This window comes from Salarias fasciatus, chromosome 20 (genome assembly GCF_902148845.1).
Source record: "Salarias fasciatus chromosome 20, fSalaFa1.1, whole genome shotgun sequence".
Taxonomy (NCBI): Eukaryota; Metazoa; Chordata; class Actinopteri; order Blenniiformes; family Blenniidae; genus Salarias; species Salarias fasciatus.
In genome coordinates, this window is record NC_043764.1 from 13,314,087 (window position 1) to 13,323,161 (window position 9,075).

Below are 9,075 nucleotides of genomic sequence, written 5' to 3' on the forward strand. Positions count from 1 at the left end.
GGAGGATTTCACGCACACATTTTGGAATTTACTTTTTCAGCATTTGAACACTGGACATGGCAGATCACTGAAACAAAAGCAAATCTCTCACACGTCTGCTGCAGGTTTTGAACATCTACTCAAGTTCAAGGCACAGTAATCAGTCTGTATATGTCTTCATCATTCCTTCAGCCGGTGATCACATTACATCAACAAATATATAAGTTGTGAGATAATGTGATATTGTAAGTTTTTCCTGATATGCCTGATCCAGTCAGTGTGTGTGTGAGAGCCAGCCAGTGTGTGACAATTAAGGATTTTAGTTCAAAGTTATCATTGTTGACACACTCCACACACATTGTGACAAAGTTGAATGCTCAGGTACCACAACCCCTCCCATATCAGCACCTCGATGTACTCTTAACACTCCTCCCACACACACACACACACACACACACACACACACACACACACACATACAAAATCCAACTTTACTCTTCAAACCATTCTGCAAATTCACTGAAAGGTTTCAGTCAGTCAGTGTCCTTCAGTTCCTCCAGTCTCAGGAAGGAGAGGAGCTCCTCGAGCCTCACACAGCCACACCAACCGAACTCAAGAAAAACCTTTATAGGAGCTGCAGCATGAGTCTGCATGAGGCTTCTGTTTCCCCTCAGCGGCGTGTTTGATCTCTGGCCCACGTTGAAGAGGAGAAGGACAAGGAGGAGGAGGAAAGCCGTCTCTCTCCAACACTGCCAGTGACCAGCAGAAAAAAATGTATAGCGGCAGCACCGACTTGTTTCGTCGTCACTTTCAAAGTGGTGTTTATTACCCGATGCGGTGGAAAATGTATCATGACAGGATGTGGACGAGGAGAATGGCCAGGCCGATGTTGAGCAGGATCACCATGCAGATCATGATGGTGTTTGGGCCCTTGAAAAGAAATAAATACAACAAATTCAGTCAATAACCATGTTGCTAATGCCACTTAAAGACCTGAATCCAGATGTTTAAAAAGGAAAAATGCACCTAGTTAGTTGAAAAAGTAACTTGTGCTTTCCTTTAAACTGTCAGTCTTACTTTGGGTGGCTTGATAAAGTAGTTGTATAAGTTTAACGCATTAGTTGAGCTGTCAGCACTGAACTCGTTAGTTTGATGACTGATTCATTCAGTTCCACTGATTTAGGTGAATCAGTTATTTGTTTTGTTTTTTTGTTTTTTTTTTTAATTTTCAACTTTAAGCGTGCCACTGCAGCTCCTGCAAGGGGGATATGATTAAAAAAAAAAAAACAACAATAAGGAATGAGGAAAAGACAAACTACCAACATAAAGACATATCACACGTTAAAGTTTTTAAGACAATTCATAGCAAAACTAAAACAGTATCTGCTCATTTAGTAATCTAATGTTGGTGCTGTGGTAGAATAACAGTGAAGACAATGAATACTGGTGCAATATTTCAGGCTTATGCCTCTTCAAGTGGTTGATGAGTGTGGCCTGACTGACAGTTGTGCATTCCTGTTCTTCACACTGTTTCAATAAGTGCTATTTTTTCCAACATTGAACAGTTTTGTTGAATCAAAAGTAAATTTTTGTATACAGTTTGTCTGACTTTTTTTTCACCCTGCAATTGTGAACTATGTACAGGGGTCTGCAACCTTTAAGACTAAAAGAGTCAGTTTTGTGAATATGCACCAAATCAAATTTAGCTGGAGCTGCAACATGCACATGACATTTAAAGTGAGACAAAGGCAGCATATAAAGGTTGATATATAGTTTCAGAACTTATGTTGCATTAAATTTAAATTGGTCAACTTTTCATAATATTTTCAACAATTTTTATTCATGACTCCAGTGGTGTATCCATTAAAACCTTTTGCCGTCTTTTTTTAGTTTGCAAAGTTTACTCGTGTCATCATTTAAAGCTCGTTTCCACCGAGAGATCAGACTTCTTTTGAAAATGACTCTGGTGAGTAAATAATGAGGAAATGCTTACTTTAGGTACAATTTTTCGTGAAAGGATCAGGAACCAATAACAGGAATCAGGAAACAGGATCAGGAACTTAACAGCCACCAGTTGCAGACCCTCGGTGTAGTGCATTAGGTTTTGCATTAGGTGACATGGCAGATACAGTTCTCCTGAGCCTGAGTTTGGTGGCTGACTCCGTAAGCTTAATCGTATTCCTCAATGGGACACAAATCTGAATGTTAAATTACTTAATACATTTGAACAATCAATTTTCACAGTTGGATTTGCTGGAATGGGATCGTGAATGCTTATAAACTCACATGGAAGCAATTCTGTTGTTTCTCAGAGTACAGCTTTATCAGAAATGTTGAACAAAGGACAAAAGCTTATAAAAAAAATGTGCATCACCCCACAGCAAACCATAAACACACTGGCAGAAATACTCATTCTGTCTGGGAAAAAAACTTCACAAGGGCCCGTCTCACAAAAATTGGCTGCTCTTGCTCATCTGTTTGGATGTCAGGTTCACTGAAAGAGACAGGTTCTTCACCGTCCTGCAGCCAAGCATCCATAAAGTCTTCTCCTTCCTGTGCACACAGATTGTGCAGGACACAGCAGCAGCTGATGATACTGGGCGCCTTGGAGATGCCAATCTCCAATTTCTTCAATAGACAACGACATTTTCCCTTCAGTTACCCAAAGACACGCTCCACTGCCGTTCGGGTAAAGTCCAGTCTGTCATTGAAGTGTCTCTCTTCTGTGGTGAGATGTCCATTGTCCGGGTATCCTTTCATCAGCCAGGTCAACAGAGGATACGCAGCGTCTCCAAGCAGCATCAGGGGCACCTGTGTAGACTGGATCTCACGTGTGTCCTACATAGAAAAACAAAGAAAAGTTACAAGCTAATAAAACTGTACCTAAAACTGAAACACATGATATGAGTGTAAACTTTGGCTCTGATTGTTTTTTTTTTTGTTTTTTTTTAGTGGCTTACTGGTGGGAAAAGGTTGCCGCCCTCTGCAAGCTCAAACAAGGTTGAGTTTCAAAGCACTCTGGCATCATGGACACTGCCAGCCCATCCCACATTCATGTGGATGAATCTGTAGATGAAAAATACATAACCGCAATTATTATGACTTACTGGAACTTAGTTTAATGAGAACAGCATAGGAAACGTTCAGAGATTTACAACCAAGCTTAAGTGACATGTTTTGTTTCTATATTTCTGTTACTCACCGGGAGAGATGATCCACTACAGCTTGTAATATGATAGAGAAGCTTCCACTGCGGGTGTAATGGTCTTTGGCTTTACTAAAAGGAGGAGTGACTGGGATATGTGACCCATCCACTGCTCCACAGCACAGAGGGAAACCCCACTTCTGCTCGAACAAATCCACGATCTTCTGCAGCTTTTCCCCTTTGGGCAGGCGGATGAAATGGCTTTGCAGTGACCTTATGGCCACGCACACCTCCAAAACGCAGTAATGAACTGTTGACTTTCCCATTCCGAACAACTCTGACGGTGTCCCACCAGTGTGCTGAGATCGAGGGCGAACCCATATCTTTCTTCTCAGGGGAATCGTGGATAACAAGGTGGCAGCCAGATACGCAGCTGTTCTGACTTTAATCCGTCTTCTTCTGCTGACTGCGTCGTTCGCAACAGCTGGAAAAGTTCTAACATCTCTTGAAACATCTCCGTTGTGCCTCGCGCGCCGACATACACTCAAATCAAACTTTTATTTGGAGACGACTGACGTAATAAATGCGTGCCGGAAATTTTTATCCTTTAGAGGAAGTGACCTAAAGCTAATAAGAGCTCGTAAGAGCTGTGGCTAACACCCCAGACATAGTAAAAGTATGTATGTTATGTCGGTGGTTAACACGACCAGAACTACTACAGACGAGTTTGAAGAGACAGTCTAAATTTATCTGCACCCGAAACGTGTGTTAATGCCAGGTATGAGCAGACATGAAGACATGTCTTCTGTTCGCGTCGATGGCAAAGCTGCGGTGGCGCTGTCCGGTGCTGAATTCATTGATAACGCTCAGGTAGCCGTGGCGCTGTCCAGTGCTGATTCCAAGAGACTGACATTCGAAGGTGCTGTTGGGCTGATCAGTGCTGTCGTCCAGGAATGGCTGAAACATTCTGAAAGGATGTTCGAATTTGATGAGTTTTGGTGCATTTAAGCAAGCAACAATATAGCCGCTTCTTCTCAGGTGAAATGGCCCAGAAAAGTTATCGAGCAGACTTTGAAATGTCAAAAGTTTTAAAGATTTTCTCTCAGAATGACACAACACTCTTGAAATTGACAAGTTTGGGGCCTGCTCACATTCAGAACCATCAATCATTTTATTGCGAACATCCAACAGAGATCCACGTAATGCTTTGAGAGATAAAAGAAAGTTATGAATTACATGCAAAACAAATTTAAGAGGACCATACCTGGAGTGTCCACAAGTACGAGCTGCTCACAAAAAGGCAAGACAAGACCAGTAGAAACCTGACTGTCACTGAAAAGCTGAAACGTTAACACTTGGCCAAAAAAATATCTGGAGATAGATTTTCTTTCTTTTTTTTAAACCTATGTTGTCCAACATCAACGCAACAGAATGAAGGTTTGGTTGCTGTAATGTGCCAGACAGACTTACTCTTCCAAGAGGAGCTTATAGGTATAAAGCCCCTCTTGATAATCTGATTTCTTAGTTTATTTCATTTGTTTTGAATAATGGCACATGACATTACATGATACTACTGGACCAAACAAAAAACTGTGGAGAAAAGGAATAGAGTGCAAAGATACAACAACAATCCTTTGACTGGAAGCGTCACTCCAGACGATCGGCTATTACACCTGCACAGAGATATAACAGAGAACATCCTACACACTATTGTTAGGAAATGTAGCTGGTAGTTATCTGGAATGTGTAACCTGAGGATCCAGGTATGAAATTACAAACCAAGGCATCAGAGGAGACCTAACACATTAGCCATTAGTCTAACATCCCATAAGACAACACAGTGACTGAAGTCACATGCAGAATAGTGCAGAGTGATTGAAGATGAACATGATCATGCAAATATATATGACCTCTGAGCTTTGAGAAGATCCGAACCAGGCCAGAGAAGCCCTCAGGGCCCAGACGATCGGCGGCAATCCCAGAGCTCAGACCCTGCAGCCAACATCCAAGCACGGGTCCAGAAGGGGGCAGAGGAAGGGATAACCACATGGTGTCCTGTTCCTGAAATAATCGCTTTCACTGGGTTAAAACTAGAGTTTGAATTACCTACAGCTCACCAGTTAATATTTATTCATTTAGGTATGAGGAATATTTTATGTTATGTAAAGCTATAAAGTGCACTTTCATTATGCCTACAACCAGAAATGGTTAATAATTGCAAAATATTTCATGCTTTTGTTATTGTAAAATGTTATGACAATATTAAATGAAGAATTTACAGTTTTGTTTCATAAACTGTTACAAAAATCAACGTGTTTCACATGTAAATTAAAATAGTTGTCTTGTTTTAGAATATGAGCTGCTGTAAAATAAAAGCCGTCCCATCATCAGGTTGAAAATAGCATCAAAATTTCATCATGATATTGTATAGGACATTTCCAGTCTGGGCTGATACATTTTGGGTTCCTGGTGAGGGTGGAGAGGCGATCCAATCAATATTCCATTCACTTTCACTGTCTGGGTGCAGCGAACCATTTATTTTCATCCTTACATACAAACCACTGTTTACGGGTGCAAAGCTGGAGCCGGAGAGCTCACACATCCGGTTTCCATCCTCCGAGCACGGTCAAAAGACTGCCTCCCTCTCTCACACACCCGCAGCTCACCACCTGTGCGCTCCTTATATGCTTTCACCCATCCTGCCCCCCCTAGTGGTCAAATCAAAGAAATGATGAATGGCTCCTGAATCATGGATGGTTGAAATCGGTATCGGCAATATTTTGTTGATATGATGTGCCTCGTGCATCCCTATACTTTTTTTTTTTTTTTTTTGGCACAGACTACCTACCACGGATGTCCACTGATGACAATTATCTGAAAGGGCCTCTGCTCACATCTACACCTTTGCAATGTTTCCATTTTGCACTGATCTTACCCATCACCAGTAGTCAGTTATCGCCTGAAATATCTATCATTCTTTTTAAAGATGCCAAGCAGAGCTGATGTTACTCACTGCCAGCATCATTTGCTTTTGTAGCAGAATGAATTACTCCCAGTCATATGTCATTATTTATGCTGCCACTAGAGGGCAAAGTAACTCATTTTCAAATTCCCCTCGCTGCGGAGCTGCTGTGAGAGATTTTCAACATTATGATTGAAATGCAACCTTTGTTTTGCAGGACTGACATTTTCAAGAAATGACAGCTCATAAATTATATAAATATTTTTTGTTTGTTTTGAGCTTTTCTTTCTCCATAAGAAACAGACCACTGATGGAACAGTTTCAGGCTAAACCCTGTCACATGGCCATGATAGAGTTTATCCATCTTGGATGTCTTTCTAGTTTAAGGTCACACTGTTTTATTGTCTTCTTCAGATGAAGAACAGTGGGCAAACTGGTAACAGCAGTCACATTGTCAAAAGTCCCTGCTGATGTCTATTTTTTTTATATATATAACTTATAACACTTTATGTGTCATCCTGTGGCCTGATTGATCTGGTGGGACAGTTTTAGTCCACAGGTCCTGTGTTTCACTCTCCTGATCGAATTGTGAAGCTCTGCAGAAAACTTGACCACAGGCTGCTAATTCCCACCAGCAGTGCTGGAGCAGGGAGATGTATTAAAATACGCCACGCAGGCTGCGCACCAGGAAAGGACACCACTGGTATAGACTGATGACAAGGAGCCAGTTCAGGCTTTTTAATGGCTCCTGCAGACTGTGATTTTAGCAGGTGTAGATCAGAAGACACTCTGGGTGTATTCTCTAATGGTCCATGTTGATTTTGCTCAAGATTGTTCTTTTGTCATCCTGGAGATCTACAGTTTTGTCTGTGATTTCCTCAACAACATAATGGATTTAAAAAGTTATTTTCCAATTTAACCTGCGTCATCAGCTGTTTAAACTTGCAGCATGTCCCATACTGACTTGTTTGCTCTTGAACTGTAAGCTTGACTAACTTATGAAGGTTTATTCAATGAAAGGCCATGAAACGAGCAGGAATGGACTTCTTCTTTTTCCTCCCATGAAGGTTATTGTTTTATTTTTGTCAGAGTTCATTTTGAATATTGTGTTTGAATCTAAAGTAAATTAATTTTTTTGTGAAGTCAAATGTTTGTGAGGTGGTAAGGGGGTTGGTACTGGTGTTCACACTGCTCTGCACTGCAAGTGTTTGGTCTGTCTCAAAGACTTTGAAGATTTTTTTTTTCTAATGAAGAATTTTTGTTGATAAATATTTCGTCTGAAGTCATAAATGTTACATGAGTTGGTGGATGCTCTTCGAGCAGTACTAAAGTCGCCCCCTGATGGCATTTAGCTCACATTGCATCAAGTTTTTCTTCCTTTCTTTTGTTTGCTGGTTTGGGGAAGATGTTGATGCAGACAGACCTACACGTTGGTCGCATTCAGGAAGTTCCTGGTTCATGTCAGTTTGAATTGAGGACTTTTCTTCGGATGATTTGCATGTTCTCCCTGTGTGTGAATGGGTTTTCTCTGTGTCCTCTGGTTTCCTCTCACATGCATCAGAGGCTCGTCACTGTTGTCAGTGTTGGTGTGAGTGTCGCGCTGTCTTTCCAGTGATGACTGCTGTTCAGTTTGGACCACAATTAGCTGAGATCACCTGTAATTTCCCATGACAGGGATAGATAAAGCAGTACATAAGGTTTAAAGGCAACAAGTGATTTGCTGAAATGAAGCACGTAGTTTCTTCTGCACAGAACAATTTCCCATATTATATAAATGATCATAACGCTGTTGCCCCCTCATTTGTTTTTCTCAACCTCTCGTGAATTTACGTACCTGTTTAAACACATCTGTTTGTGATGAGTGGCTCATTGTCATAATTCTGTATGTTACAGTAAACTTGAATACATTCTTTCTTTTGAAAAAACAATATTTATTCATCTGATGGTGAGCAGGTGATCCCAGCTAACGAAAGACTGAAAACAGAATCCTCCCTGAACAGGTTGCCGATCACAGGACCAAATATACCAAAAGACAAACAGTCTCATTCACACTGACATTCGCATCTCGCCACCAATCATCCTCAAACATGTTTTTGGACAGACAAAGAGGCCTCAACCACGACCCCACTATGTGGCCAGGAACAACAACACAAACAGAGATAAGAGGAAAAGGGAGGATACAGGACAGACAGACGGCACAAACCCTCTCAGCTTCAAGCACATTATCTCGACAGGACAGACTGAAGGAGACAAAAGTAGCACTCAAGTTGTGACTCGACTCAGTTTACTCTCTCAAGAAGTGAATAGTTTGTTTTTTCATTACCCTGTATTTGGAGTTCAACTGACATTTAAAACTTACATTATCTAAGACATTTTTGTGATGTGCTGTTTATCTTCCAGACTTGTTGAGTTTGCCAACCTGTCCGAGCCTGTTTACACTCGCAGTACAAATTTACAGGACAAGAAACTACAAGAGGTTTAACACAGCGAGGGTTGATGTTCGTGGCTACATGCTGGTGCATTCTACATTCACCCGATCTGGACCACCGCAATGTCCAAACTAGAAGAAGAGACAAAACTCTGAGGGTCGGGCAAAGGACAGGCTGGCAACAAATTGACACAACAAACGCTCATCATTGTACAAAAGAGGTGGAAATCACACTTTATATATGAAGAGAGAAAATACCAACTAACAGCAGAAAAATAGGAATGATAATTATGAAGCCTCTCTCTTTTTTTTGTTTCTTTTTAGCCAGACGGTGTTTACAGGAAGTTGAGACCCTGTTCCGGAGCAACTCACAGACCTGCGGCTGAGAGAACAGATAATAAACAGGTCACACACCTGAACTTCACCAGACCAGACGGTTTTTATTTCTTCGCTTATTGTCAGAGTAAAGCATCAAAATGATGAAAAAAAAAAGAAAAAGTTTTGCTGTTGTTGTTGTCCTGTTAAAGTTGTGTTTTAGAGGTCATGTCCAAACATCTGTAC